The following is a 15941-nucleotide window of genomic DNA, read 5'->3' as shown; positions in this document are numbered from 1 at the left end:
CAAAATTATAATAATTTGGAGGGAGGGGGTTTACCAAATTTTCCATTTCAAGGAAGGCTCCTGCCTTCCTTAGCAGACACCTGTCTTTTCAAACCAAGAGAATCCTATATCATTTTATGTTCCAATTAGTTTTGGGACTGGGATAATTTTCAAGGCAAACAAATCCAGATTTAAATATATAAAGGTGTAAGTTTAGTAATGTAAAGATTTTAGTTGTCTAGATTTTCATCATAACTGCATCAGGACCAACCCCCTTCACCTTTTAATGTGATTTCAGCCTAATTTTAGGGATTAACATCTGAGTCTCTCCTCAGAAATCCAGTAGTGTTTTGAGGTTCCAAAGCGTTTTGACCTTTGAAAGTACGTGGGGTTTTATCTTAATTTATTACATGCATGAATGATTTAATCATGATATAAATTGATGCTCGAGTATGAAGTGCACTTCATGTGCTTTTAAATATGCGCTGAGAAGATTCAGAACAAGAAATGTTGAAAAGAGAAAAAAAAAGAGAAATGGTGTAAAAACAAGAGTAAAGAGTTTTGAGAAATCGGCTCTGGTTAGGCCTGCAAATAGTGAAGCCAAAGGTCAGACTCACTTGAGCTTGGCACAAAACCAAACACATCAGGGCTTGTGTGTGTGCATCTCAAAGTCTGAACCAAGCCTGCTGCCCCTTGGGACGTGTTTGTTTACTTGCCTGCCCTGTTTATTTTCATACATCTCTTGAGTTTTTTTACAGAATATTCATTTCTTTTCTTCTCATCTAATAAAAAAAAAAAAAAAAGCCTTGAGGTAATTCTGTTAGGAGTCGTTTATCTCCAAAGAGCTGATCATGTAGCAAAAATGGCCTTTTGTGGTTGTCTGAGCCATTCCTTGACGAGGCCAGGTCCCTTTTCTCCATGCCAGCACTGCAGAGTGGGCACAGGAGGGGACTGAGGTGGAGCTGCTCTGCTCTGTGCCTCAGCAACAGAAGGCTCAGCTAATTTCTTGCTGCAGTAATCTTTAATTGCTAATGATGATGTAAGAGGCAGAGGCCACATCACAGGAATTGCACAAACTGGCAGTTAGCAAAATCACCTCTTTTCACTAAATAGAGCTTATTTATGTGGCACCGTTGACAGAGACCCCTCCCCATAACTTAATTTTTCAAACGTCACTTTTCAGATCGTAACTCTGCTTTAATATTGCGCCAGTGGCACTCTGAAACACATTTATCATTTTTATTTTATTGACAAGATACTCAGAAGGTCAAAGTCAATCCATTTATGGCAGTATTTTTAAAGATTATTTTGATTGTGCCAAAGGCAAGGCAATGGTATACAAGACAAATGGGGACAAAATGTAGCGTAACGAAGGCTTTATTGCAATTTTCAGGGAACTAAACTGTCAAAGCCATTGCAATTCCAATGCAAAATTTTGCTGAATTAATACAATTGCCTTTTTAAATAAAAAAGAAGTGCCCTAAGCTTTTATTTCCTGTAGGTAAGAGACATTTCAGAGAGGGAACACTTGGAAATATTGCACCTCTAATTAAATCTGGGATCAAATTCCTTCCCTCAGAAGTCCTTTCTGGAGACCACATGGAGACTGTCCTTTGCTAACTCCCAGCCCAAGGGAAGAAGTGACATTTCAGCAGACCAACTATTTTACAAAAATGAAAAGTTTACCCTGTATTTAAAACCCCTTAAAAAAATGCCGACTCTTGCTGACCCCTCCAGTACCACTCAAGGCTTCAGGAGTAATGGGAACAGAATCTTGGCTCCTGATGCCTTTTGCTTGCCTGAATTAGCTCCTGTCTGAACAAAAGGAAAAGGAATCTAAAAGCAAACAGCTCTTTGCATGGTATTGCCACAGGAATCTTGCAAGGACATTGCAATATAATTAATTGCATTCACTTTCTCAATAATAAAATATCAAATAGTGCCTTTAGATGCAACTAATAGCCTTCTGCTTGATATGTATTAGTTATAATCCAAATTCACACCACGTGTTGTGGTCTTACCAGTGATTAACTACTCTGTCTAAACAATGCAAATATATCAGACACTGACACATGGCTAATTATTTTTCATCCCTTGCATGGTTTTGTTTGCAGTAGTTTAGAAAAGGCTTTCTCACAGCACCACCAGAGGAGCTGAACGCTGCAGATGGGCCTGGCAAGGCCAGGGAGACACTTGGAGGAGCACAAGAGGGAGACCCCCAAGGTCCCTAAGGAGAGGGGTGTTCACCCAGTAAATTTAACAGGATGTGGGACAAAAAGCCATGTGCTTAGTCCCAAAGGAGCCCTGGCTCAAACAGCCACCTCTGAAGGGTGAAATACCCTGAATTCACTGCCAGAGTGTGTTATGTACCTGTGCCTGGGTTTAGTTGTGCTGGCAGGCTGTCACTGGGGAGGCAGGATGGCAAATTGATCTGCTGTCACTCCCCTGGAGCCAGCCTGATGGATTTTGTTCCCTGCCTGACTCGGGGCAGACCCAGGCACACGGAGCTGGTGGCACGAAAAGCCTCACCCAGGTTTTGCAGTGAGCCATGAGCAAAGCAAACCCTCAATTACTGAGTTCCCCCTGTAAAATGGTGCTTATTATGGCCCCGTGACAGGATGATTGTAAACTTTAACATGCAAATTGCAGGCTGTGGTGCGAGTTAATTACCACTGGCTTTCCTGCAGAAATAAATGAATAAAGGCATCAATGTAATCAGACTTTATTATAAAAATGTTATTTAAAAGAAAACAACAAGAAGTCACAGCTGAGCCCTGTTGGTTCTTCATCTGAGAAATGCCCACTTGTACCTTATGGTGCTGCAGCTACATTCAAGTCAGATGAAACCTTCCTGTTCATTTTTAATTCAGGTGCAGGTGTCAAGCTTATGGACAGCCAAGAAGTGCTCAACATCCCTTCATGTCCACATTCATGTCTAGTATGGAAGCACTGCTACTCTGGGCTATGAAGATTAGGTTGTCTTAAAAAGGAAATATTTGTTTTATTGAGAGAACAAATTTAATTTTATCCAGCACTATTGCTATTACTACTCTATTTAAGCACTATATTTAAGGGGCCCATGAGAAAAAAACAAAACAAAACAAAAAAACCCTGGCTTTTTAGGGAGCTGGTCACTATGACCATTCTGCTTTCCTTTAGGAAGATTTTTGTGGCACTCTATCCAGAGCTGCTGGAATTAAATTCTGGATGTACCCGGTGCTTTAATCTCTTGCAAAGATCTGCTTCTTGAACTACCATCAGCTCAATATAGGCAAAGAGCTATTGCTAACACATGAGGATTTGTTTGCTTTACCATAGACTCAACAGCTTTTATTTTTTTTAAATGTAACAATTTTTTGTCAGAAAGTTGTGGCAAAGCTACATGGAGTAGCTCCTTTTTGACACTGAAAGCAAACAAATAATAATACCTGCTTTATCTGCTAAGTGAAAATGACATTGGAGTAACTTTGGTGGTGTGATAGAGCAGGTTCCTTGGGGAAAAGCCTGTCTCCATCGAAGCCATGAGGAATGCTGCTGTTAATGCCTGGATATTGGGAGCCACCTGTAAATGTGTGGGAAAGGAGGAGCAGCCTGTGGGCTCACTGGGGAGAGGAGAGCTTCCTGCAGAAGGCAGAAGCATCCAGAAATATCCCATGGAAAAGGAGCAGGAGGTGGAACTGAATACACTGCTGTGGCTCTCAGCTAAAGGAAACATCAATGAGACCACAGCTGGAGGAAGATATTTGTGTCAGCAGGTGCTGGGGACAGCCTGGAAGCCCATTCTGTGCTGGCCAATATTGTACCAGGTGGCAGTGAGGCTCCAGGTACCAGGAAAGGTGAACACAGAGCATCACTTTGGGATACTCGCTGCTTTGGGATATCCTCCCTACCCACACATTTAACACCTGACACACCCACTGGAGCTTCAAGCAGGATGGTAGCTGGATGCTTTGCAGACAGCTGAGTCACCTGTACACTTTTTGGGCAGAAGTATTGGTGGGAAAAATTCCACTTTGAGTCTTTTTGCTGAGGGTCTGTCCCTCCTGCTCATGGCCATGGGAAGAAGCATCACCCATAACAGAGATAAAGCCAGGAAACTTAAGAGTGGCAGGCTGAAAAATCATAAGGAAATAACTTGCTAAACCTTTGCTTTCGTTTCTAAAGACGGGTGAGTACAAGTGTAATACAGCTTTACCTGTCCCTCCTGCTCCCAGCAAATATCAGTGGCTTATGTGGAGGAAGGTTTAAGAAGTTGTGAGATTTTGTTTGTTTGCTTTGAACAGAGGCTGCAAATCAAATAATATCAATAGGTGATGGCAGCCAGGAAACCCTGAAAGAAATATAGTCCACAAGCCTGAGGTGCATGTTTGCTTTGGGCAAAGCCACACAATATATCTAAAGGGCATTCTAAAGCCCTGGGAAATAGCTGGCAAATTGTAAAATAACTTTTGTGTGGAGGGTGACTGAAAAGCCAGTGAGTGATGCAGGCAATGCTAACCAACAGCAGCATTTGGTGATGGGCTGTGATTGCTCTGTGACCAGAAATGATGCGTCCCCACATGCAGATTTCCCTCTTGCCATCATCTCCCATACTGTGGGAACTCAATCTGGAGTTTGCCCCAAAAAATTCATGTAAGCATATGTATGTACACATACATCTATTTTAAAAATATATATTCCAAATTATGTATGAGTATTTTTAACATTTGTATGACATACAGTACATTTTTGAAGTCCCTCCCTCTGTGGCAGATTTTCAAAATTCTGCTTTTTGTTTCTTACAGCCCACAGTGGAACAGAACCTTTTCTGTCGTGTTTGATTTTCCCTTCATGGGAAAATGATGAAATATTTTCATTTGGAAAAATAATTCTGAAATACTGAGGTTAATAATCCATAACTCCAAATTAATTGCAGACAAAGGATGTGTTCCCTTTCTTCTATTTCTGTTTTAGAAACAGAAGGAAACTTTTTAATCACCAGCCACTTCCATGCTCAGGGACTGGATTTCAGTGACGGAAAGGCAGATGTTGAGAAAGGGAAATTCTTTCCGAGCTCTTAATGGATGTGTTCAAAATAACAGTAGAATCCAACCCATCTGGCAACATTTAAAATTCCTTTTGGTGGTTGCACATTCCAGGTGAACAAACATCTATTAGTAAATATTTGTAGCTAAGGAACACCTGACAGTGTGTTCTGCCCTTATTCCACTAATACTTTAAAGATTTTTCTTCAATTATTCTGCCTGCTGATGACAAAAATTTTCATTCTTAATGATATCCAGAGGCAGAAATTTGTTGTGAATGTGACAGTGATCACTATATTAAAATGCTTGAACCATGAGTGCTCCTCTGGAAGGTAAAACATAATAACTGTATTAAAAAACCTTGATAGATAATAAATAAAGCTATTTTCAGAGATTTCAGAAGCAGAGGAACCTCCTACTGAACTGAAATGATAAGGAAGCCCATTGTACAAACACCACACACTCATAATGGACAGGTCTTGAACAAGTCACAAATCATTCATAAGGCAAAATTGATAGAGATAAATGAGCTATTGTGCAAAATAAAAGTAATTATAGAAATTTTGACCCAGGAAGAGGCAAGAGGCTGAGCACCTGCTGAAAAGAATGTGACATTTAATACATGTAATTTGTGCTGAATAACAGGCAGATCTGAGGAAAAAATCCCTCCTACAATCTGAAGGTGTTGCTTTATAATGCATCTGAATTTCATTTGTCTGGGAACAAGGTCACTTGTCATCCTCGTCTTCTATGGAGTAAAGCAATAAACTATTGACAAACCAAGGGCCAACACTCAGCTGCAGAGCAAACAATTATTTATTCACGCTCCTATCTCTTATCTTGCCTTGCATTTCTATTTGTAACTTGTGCTTTAGAAAGGAGGAATTGATTATGTGAGATTTTCTTCTAGTTTGTGTATCCCCTGAATAATTTGCAGAATAATGAGCTGCATACAGCTCACACAGGAGGATGGAGGGACAGGCAGAGAAGCATTCTGTGTGGGGCCAGAGGAGGTGCCAAGAGGGGCTGATCACATAGGTGAAAACACTCTCCCTGTGTAGAGTGTGAGCAAAGTCTGAGGATCTTCCTGGCAGGTTACAGTGAACTCTGGAGAAATGTCACAGCAGAAGGGGTGGACTGCACTTTCTTCAGTGTTCTATAAATAGAGTAGATGAAGGAACTTTTTATTTTCAGGGACAATGAATGTGTGGCCAACTGAAGTAAATGAGCCAAGGAGTGTCCAGCTAAATTGTTTTCCTTTAAAATGTTTCAGTCTCCAAGAATCACTGCTTGGCATCTCTCATCAATGTGCAAATTGCTCATGGATAATGTGGTGGACACAGAAAGGACAGGAAACATTACATGGATAAAAAGCAATAGGCAATTGTTCAGGTCTGGTGAAGTCAATGCACCTTCTTTGCAAAATGCAGCCTCATGTATTAAATGTGCCAGTGAGAAAACAGCAAAGCCAGATTGTGTCAATAGCTCTATTATATTTGGTGGATTCTCCTCCTCACTCATTCTGGTTCAGCCCTAGAGCCAGGAAGGCTGAGAATCTGAATATAGAAATCACTTGTTATTGCTGTGTCACAACAGAATTCAAAACCTCATCAATTTCCTCAAGTTATCTCTAAGTTAATCATGATGCCTTTAAGGGCTTCTTAATAAAAATCAATGAAAAGAAAATGATAATTATTTTTATTGATTGGCCTATTTTGCTCTCATCCCTCAGAATGAAAAAGTGAAATCAAAGGAAAAGGGTCTTTCTTACCTCCTAATCTCAGCTGAGCATGCAGTCACAAATGTAGCTTTCCTAAATAGAAGCAACAAAAACAAACTCACAGGTTTTGATTTTAGAAGCCACTGGGCTCTATTCAGATGGAAATTTGATTTCCATGGAGAGCTGGAGGTGTTTCTACACCTCAGCCAGGACACTGGCTAATTACCATTTGCGAGCCACACATTTTTCCAGACTGCCCCCATGGAAAATGCTGAATTTTGGCCACATTTTCCTGCACTTCTTCAACGCAGTGCTGGATGTGGGTGATATTATGCTGGGGAAAGTGTCACCACTCCCTTGCTGTCAGTGCTTCCAGGCTGCAGCAGAGCTGCTGAGCAGATAAGGGGACTCTGAGTGCAGGCAGCCAAATTCCAGGTCTGCACGTGTGTCCTGGGTGTGATTTAGCTCCTATTGGATGCAGGGTGACCAGGCAATTTTTCCTACCATTGTTTTGCTATTATTCATTGCTGTTATTCATCCCATTCACTGGCACAAGGGTGGCTTCAGCTCCTCACGTGTTTCTAATGGGCTTTTCTGTCAGGGCTCTGACATTTAGGATGAATGTCCAGGTTCCCTCTTGCCTTTGGAGTAAGGCTTTATTTGTTACAGTGCTGCAGTAATGCACACAGACATGCTCCACTTCCCACAGCTGCACTAGCCTGGAAGAATTTTTCTACCAAAATCTAGGTTTTCTTTGACCCTGTCCTTCATCCCCTTGTGGGCTGTCTGCTGTGTGGAACTTGGAGAGAGTTGATATGAAACAGTCTCGAGCACATAGCAGCTCCTGCTGTGGATGCAAAAGGTTCTTCTCATGCATTATAGCACTCTGGATGGATTTAAAAAATATTGAAATAAAAGGTCATGAGCTAGAAATAGGAAGCAGCCTGCCTGGCCACTGTGATAAGATAAAGCTGTGTACTCCCAACCGTGGAATTGCAACATTAAGCCTAATAGATTTCTAAAATCCAAATTTATCAGCAATCCTCACTATTTGTTTCTTCAACTTTCAAAGGCACAGATTCTGTACATATAGTCATGGTATCTTCAAACCTAAAAGAAATCAGTGCCTTCCTCCCACAGAAACAGGATTGTATCAGTTCCAGCCAGCATTTTCCCTGAGCCACGATGGAATTCCAGGGAATCTCACACACCTGGTTCTGTGTCTGGCACCTGAGAGAGGTCTGGTAATACCTATTCACACCATGCAACAGCAAGGCTTTCAGTTCCTATGTACCAAACACCCAGATAAATGTATTTCCTTTTTGTATTGAGCTGAATTTAGTTCTCAGTTCCCAGTTCTATCAGGCACTGATTTTCTTTTTCTGTTTAGGGTCATCTCTGCTTTGGTTGCTCCACAGATCTCTGCTTATTTACCAGGAGTAGTAGGACCATCAATAAAATTAGCAAGGTTTCAGGAACCTATAAGGCCTTCATCTATAAGCTGCTTTTTGATGTAAAAGAAAGTTCAGCTCAGCTGGTATCAGCTGAGTCTTCACCACATTTACAGCTGCTACCTGCGCAACCTTGTAGGGTGTGATTACCATAGCAAGACAAACCATCTCCATAATTATATATAAAGCCCAACACCTTTCAGTGGCCATCCAGCCAGAGCTGCAGGTACAGATCTGCAGGGGACAGGGGATTAGGGAGGCACAGGAACAAACAGGGGACAATTGTTGTCCCATATGGGGCACATTATTGGCAGCTGTGCTTTGATCAGGATCAGCTGTGCAGAAGGCAAACCTACTGATTTCTTCTCATTTACACTGAATTAACTTTGATCACAGTGCAGGTCTGTGTGTTTTAAAGCTTCTGCTGGCTTAAAAATGTGCTGGGGAGGTCTGTGTCCTCAGAAGAGAGGAAATGAGCAGAAATGAGCCTTGTCCCTCAGTGGCTGATGGGGCTGTGGGAGGGTTTCCCATGCAAGGGTGGGTTGGAATGGGATGGGGATTTCTTCCATCATGGTCTGCATGGTGTTTCTTACAGGAGGTATAGCATTGGCACTATCTGTTCTTCAGAAAGAAAAGAAAATCAGATTGCCAGATGGAGTATTCTCAATGGGAACCACTCTGCTCCTCAGACACTGACAATGCAGTATGGTTTATTCTCACCAGATGAGATGATTCCTAGCAATTTTTTATTTCTGTGGAGCCATTTCCATGCTGAGCTTTTCATTCTACTCTTCTACTTCTTTCTTGCCTGATAACAGCCAGAGCAAGCTTTTAGATTATAAAATAAAGTTATACCTTTTAGTGAAATACATGCTTTAAAAAATAGCATTAGTGAACTGAAGGAGGAAGCAACCAGGTCTCAGTTCTTTTGCTAGGGAATAATTCAGCTGAAAATGTTATCAATGCATCTCCATCCCTAGGTAAACAAGGTGATGACAGGGAAACAGGCAGCATTTCAGGTTTTCTTCCATCTTTCTGTCATCAAAACAAGATTCAGTTTTGCATTCTTAGTTGGTAATTGGCTAATAACTGTAATTTTCATCCTGAGAAGATAGGCCAGTAACCAGTGCTAAGAAAAACCCTACAATATGACAATTGATCAATCTTTCATTAGACTTGATGCATTCAGGTTACCACAGTCATTTCTTGTGCAATTTGAGCTAAAAATAAAAACAATCAGCAAAAATCTAGTCAACCAATTTCAGATTGGAAAGCCATAACACAAATTAATGCACAAAAAACCAGCAGGCAATCAATTTATCATTTGCTACTTTATTCTTTAGCAATTTGCAGTCATTGCTGAGTTGCTTTTGAAACTTGTAAAATTTGATTATGTGAAACCTGGTGAGTGTCAGGCTTTGGTCATTTCTGTGTTGTGTTTTATGAGTTGTTTTATGACAAGAGGATGTAACCTCAAGCTGCGCCAGGGGAGGTTCAGGTTGGAAATCAGAAAAATTTATTCACTGGAAAGGTTGTTAAGCATTGGAATGGACTACCCAGGGAAGTGGGGGAGTCAGCATCCCTGGAGGTGCTCAGGAATTGACTGGATGTGGCACACAGTGCTCTGGTCTAGTTGAAAAGGTGGTGATTGGCCAGAGGTTGGACTCGATCCCCTTAGAGCTTTTTCCAGCCTGTGATTCTGTGGTTCTATTCTAGGAGCAGGTTGGAGAGCAGAGGGTTTGTATAGGACCTGTCTGGCATCTGCTGATCTCCTGCACAAGCACACGTGGCTAAGTCTCAGCCTGGAAGTCCTGGCAGCAATATTTCTGTACTTTTCTACAATTAACCCGGTTCAGAGAAGATTTAGTAACCCCTAAATCATCAGATGCCACTTTGAAAGCTGCAGTGTGGACCTGCAGCTGCCAGCAGTGCAGGAGCCAGCTGTGGCTCCACGTTCAGGAGTGGCTGTTGCCTCTCCCACCCCACTCAGCGTGGTGGGGTAGCACAGAGCTGTGATGATGCTTTTGACCCTGGGGTTTGGATAACTCAGTTTGGATAAGTGAACAAGGAAGGGTTTGCCTGTGACAGACCGAGGAGTGGTGGTGCAGCTCTTACACTTTTCCCATTACCCACAGGTGGCTTCACCTTATCTTTCACTGTCCCCCACAATGCTCATCTTTGGCATTCAGAAATGAGCACCCCACCTGAGCCCTGATGAGGAACTGAGTTGTGTAAATGGTTTTTGCAAGCAGCAGGGATGCTCTGAGAGGCGCTGGGTGTGTTTGGAGCACAGGCAGCAGAACAAGTCCAGCAGAAGGCAAAAAGCCAGGTGAGAGGGGCAGGGGGACCTGGGGACATTTTCTTCTGGGTTTGAGCTTCATGGGCAGGTTTGGAGTTGGCTGATTTTCCCTGGCTTCATGACTGCCACATGCTGGGGCAATGCCCTGAGCATTTGGCTGTTTCATGGCAGATCCCCTCCCACTGAAACCAATCTCTTTCCTGTAATTTTGTTAACTATTCAATATAAATAAGAACACTCTAACTTTGCCAGTTTCCGATGCCGTTTCCCTTCTTTGAATTTTTCTTTTCTTTGAATTTTTCTTTTTGCTGATGCATATTCAATTCTGTTTATAAAATGCATATTTTATTGAAGAAAACCTACAGGTCTAATATCAAAATGCCCTGCTGCCTCCTTGCAGGACTCTCACTCTCACCCCAGGCCACTTCAGCAAGCTTTTGCCACAGACTGCAGCTCACTGTGATGATCTCTCAGCTCTCCCTCCATGACCCTTGTGGGTCCCTTCCAATTCAGGCTACTCTAGGATTCTATTTTTAACCCACAAAGGCTTTAAAATGTGGTGTGGAAGGAAATCCAGGGTCCAAATTTACTGTGAAGATCTCTGGTAGATATCCCTTAGCCTCTCATTCCTCCTCTGCCATGCCACAGTAACACTGTGGGCTGAAGTCAAGTTCCATTTCATCCTTTCTATTATATGCTGAAATAAATGTCTGGTGCAAAGCAAGACACTCAAATCTAGGTTATTCCCTTACAGAACATGTAGATTCAGCAGAATGGCTTGATATTAATAACATCTGAATGGCTAAATCCCTGCAAAGTGGGGTAAAAGTTTGCTCCTAGGGATCCAGCAAACACACTCAAACCACTGAATTATCTTAATTCTAAAATAGCCCTCCAGCAGCTCCACAGGGCCAGGATACACTCGTGGATTATTTTGCTGTATCTGGAATTTTGAGGCTATTCCAGAGACATGAAGGCACAATGAAAAGCAGAGTTGGACAAACATGTGAAGGCCTGAGGTATAAAAGGATTAACAGATGCTAATGTTCTACATTTTTCTGCTGCAATAATATAAGCACAGACAGCTCCCAGAGCAAAGCAAAAAGATTGCATGTAGGAGGGACAGAAAGACATGGCTATCGTGGCGTGCTGCTGTAAATTTTGAAAAAATGCAACTGGTGAACAGATGTTGCCAGCATACAGAAGATTTAGTGTGCAGATGATTTGCAATTCACTGGTCTGTTAAGGAAAAATTACGTTTTAAAATCTAAAATAAAATCTTTCAATTTTCCCAGAGAAATAAAATCTTTAAAATAACAAAGAATGTTTGATAATATTGAAATTCAAAAAAAACTCCTCTTCAGCCTAAAATTAAACATCCTGGAAGCAGGAGGCATTGAGGCATTTTGTTTGCAAAGACATTAAAAGGAAAAAAAAAATTAAACTTTCATAAAAATATAGCTCTTTTTCTCTAGGCTAAATAGCTTGTCTGATTCCAAATGAAATTGTGGTTCTTACTGACGTGGGGAAAAGTGTTCACTGGTGCCATTTGAACCCCCTGTTAACCCAAAACACTCTCCCAAGAGTGCTCAAAGTGTTTGGTTTGCTCCAAGGAGCATCATCCCTGTGTTTTTGCTTTCCTTTTCTCCATTTCCTTCGTTCACATCAACTGCTTTGTAGGATAAGATTTTTTTTTTTTTTTAAATTTTTTTAGCTAATTCTGGCTGTGGGACAGCCAGGTCCAAAATGCAAATCACCTCAAACGAGGATGCCTAATTCTAATTTATCTCCCATACAGCACAAGCAACTAAATGAATACCTCCCCTGGATAACTCCTGCAAGAATTTTACATATTTCTTCAACAGCATGACAGTCTTCATCCATCCTGAGAGACAGCTGTCCTTGCTACCATTTTGGACCTTTTGGGTTGCAGTTCTTCATGGTCCCAATGAAAATTTGTTGGTGTTGGCAGCCAGCCTGCCAGTCTGCCACTGGGGTCTCACTGCCAGGGGTAGGGCAGGGCAGCTCTGCTCCAGTGGCCACAAGAACCAGTTAGTTTCTGTGCTTCTCTCAAGCTCACTTCTTGGTATTTGTTGCTTATTCATCATGAGTCCTGACTGCACAGAGCACATCAAAGTGGAATTTTTCTCTTTAATCAGGGACCAAAAACATTATCACTCTGATCATAGGATTGCAGTCTCCATATTTTCTTCTCAGACCTATTCTTGGAATCTGTCCCATCATTTAAAATCCTCTTCTAAGGCAGGACAAATTACCTTTCCTCTTTCAAGGCAAACCTTTTCTTACGAGATAGACTTTGTGGGTACATGCCAAGAATGACAAAGATTTTTATACAGATTAAATCTTATTTGCAATAATCATTTGCAGTATTTTCACATCACCAAAGTCCTTTCCATGATTTCTTAAAACAGCAGGTTATTTTGGCTGGTATTACATGAGAAATGACAGCCCAGCTCTTTGCAAAAGCCTCTGCAAATAGTCATTAAGCTAAATCTCCTTTTCCTGAGAGTGGGATGTAAAGAACTGACATGTCATCGTATGTGTGTGCACATGAAATATGCAGAAGATACTTTCACCCTTTTAAAAAGCTATAACTATATTATATAGTTATTATATATTTATAGTAACTAAAATAAGAGTTGATATTTTTCTGCCAGATCAAGCAGAAGTTGGACCTGTTAACAAACAATGTCAAGATTAAAAAGAATAAACAGACCAATTAATCACTTCTTCTGGCCCAAGTAAAATTAACACCACAGCTGAGTTTGCACCTCTTTCACTGAGGGGGGGAAATCCCTGTCCACAAGGCAAAACCTTGCTAGAAGGAGAAGGAGAGGGATGCTCTGGGGACAGAATTCCTGTCCCTGCTGTCCTGAGCTCCAGGCCAGCAGCAAGGAACCACAGGACACCTGGGCACTGCAATGGAAGGTCAAAGCAAACAAGGCAGGAAAGGGCTGGGAAAGGTCATTTAATGTCCCTGCATCCAGCACCACCCCCCTGGGATTGTCACACACCGGAGAACCCCTGTGAATTTTAGGGATGTTTAATTGCTGGGTGTGTGCTCTTAGCAGAGAGCCTTGCTTTGGGTTATTTTGGGTTGTTTTGGTGAAACATTTATCTCCCTGAACAGCACCCAGGAACCCAAAAACACGTTGCAAATCCATTTACTCAGTGCTGCCTTGGGGGAATATCTGCAGGTCCCTCTGAGGAGAGGACTCCAAGGAGTCCCCTGCTGCTCTGCAAGGGGGGCTTCTTCACACCCTTGTCTGTTCAGGGCTTGGCATGAATTTTCTGTGCTTGTTTTACTCTCTCCTTGCTAACAACTTGCCCCTGAGTATTTGGATTCAGTAGCAAGAAAATAGAGTGAGATACTACATGTAAATTCCAGCATGCTTTTTGGCTGATAAAAGTGAAAATATAAGCTCTTGGGGAGATTATTGCATATAAATAGGCTAAGGCAATGGCATGGAGAACCTAGCCAAGCAGCAGCTTCACCATTAAGATTTTATCCAAATGATCCCATGTTATGAAGGAAGAAAAAAAAGCAGCAGAAGGCTGAGTAGCAAGATCCAACTACCTAAAAATCTGATTTCTGCTCATGCACAGGTTTTGGATGTTGAGGTTTTTAGTATGTCTGTGAGATGCCCAGGCTGTGGTGGTGCATCAGAACAGTTAATCTCTTGCTGGGGTGACTGTGTACATTTTGCTAGAGCAAACAAATATAAGTGGCAAGGGAAAGGATGTTGTTCCTTGACGCAGTTGTTCTCCTGACACTTCACACTGTGAAATACACTCCAATTTCCCAACAGAAAGAGACTGAAATTATGAAGAATAAGATTGACTGGAATGGATGACAGTGTTTAAAAAATGTTAGCTAGTATTGATGTTTTGGAGGAAAGAAATGACTCCAGGAATGCTGGCCCGAGGAGGTGATGGATAGGGCTGCCACGGGGGCCCGTGTCATGCTGGATAAGTCACTCCAGCCATGTCAGAGGTGATCATTACTCCTGTGCTCCTTGTTTTCTGCTGCCTGACTGACGACCCTGATATGCAGAAATACGAGGCACTCAAAGCTCAGCTGCCTCTGAAATCTTGGTGTTGGAGCAGGCTGTGAGATTTCTGATGAAAATATATATATATATATTTTTTTTTTTCTATTGGAAAATGTTGACTCGCCACAGCTGAGATTTTCACAGAGTGTGTTTCTCCATTGAAGTTCTTGTTGTGTGATTTTTAGTAAAGAATTGCTGGAAGGCAAAAGGGAAAGGGAGAAAGCTCTGCACTTTGGCATAATCAAAGCACATGAGAAAACACAAAATGGGGGCTTTGGGCTCTTCTCTGGGTCTGCCTGAGCAAAAACTTCTCAAATTAATGTCACTATCTACTGGGCTGATAGCTACTAGGGGGTTGTGGATGTGGGGACAGGGGAGGAAAAAAGCATCTTTCTCGTTCTCCCTCTCTTCCTATGTGTTTTTACTAAACATTTCAACTGAATTTGTTTCATTTCACTGTGAAAGAGTGGCAAAAAGTCTCTGTCTTATCATGAAAGGGAAGAGCATCACTGTGCCCAGCTCTGGGTTCAGGACATCAGCAGATGGGACACACTCAGCCCCATTTCCCTGTCTCTACAGGGAATTAACAATTTACAATTTACAAATCAATAAAAACAATTAACTTCTTGTCCTGGAGATGTTGGTGAAGGCAGGATATGCCACACCTCACACTTGCCTCTTACTAGACCAGCAATGCTGTAAGAAAAGAGAGTTGGCTCACATGGTGCAGTTGGCTCTTAATAATCCACACCAGCTTTTCCCATATTTCCCTGTTTTCTGAGGCAGGGTTGAAGGTTGCTAAGCCATGCACCTGTGGGCTTTGCTTGCCCCCTTCTAGCTCCAGGTGAAGGGAGTTTTGTGGACAATGATCTCCCAGAAAAGGTGTCTCACCACTTAAATCATGGCCAACCCTATTCCAGCCCTGCTCAGGCTGCTCTCCCTTTTTCTCCACCATCTGTGGCCATGAGGAATGGCCAGCTGGTGCCTCTCTGCTTCACATGGAAGAAGCATAATCACACCCACTGCCAGTGCTCTCTTCTCTGAGGTAAGCCTATTTCCTTTTTACTTTCCTTTCAGGTTCCTTGTTACCCTTGTAGCTTGCTTTCTGAACTGCCTTCAATTTGTCCAGCTTTATTTTCAGTAGGAGGATCAAAATTAGTCACAGTAATCCAGCTGTGGCCTCTCAAATCCATGTGCACAGGTCTAATGAGTTGCTGTGTTTTATAAGCACTGTGCTCAGTAACAAATTCCATTCTTAATTTTTCCTAATAGCTCTGCAAGTTGCAAATCATTAGGAACCTGCATGGAAGGCAGTCTGGCTGGTTTGCAGCATCTCAAGCCATCCTTTTTTCACTTTTTCTTGTTAAGCACTGAATTTTTGCCTCTATTTTTGCC

The 15941-nt window shown here is 41.9% G+C and overlaps 1 protein-coding gene across 1 annotated transcript in view; it reads right to left on the bottom strand.

The window, feature by feature from the left end:
- Positions 1-15941, bottom strand: part of LOC110480621 (von Willebrand factor D and EGF domain-containing protein) — a 166571-nt gene that overhangs the window by 130858 nt on the left and 19772 nt on the right.

Source organism: Lonchura striata, chromosome 8 (assembly GCF_046129695.1).
Source record: "Lonchura striata isolate bLonStr1 chromosome 8, bLonStr1.mat, whole genome shotgun sequence".
NCBI lineage: Eukaryota > Metazoa > Chordata > Aves > Passeriformes > Estrildidae > Lonchura > Lonchura striata.
Note: the sequence above shows the minus strand (reverse complement) of the source record. Positions and strands in the feature narration are given on the sequence as shown.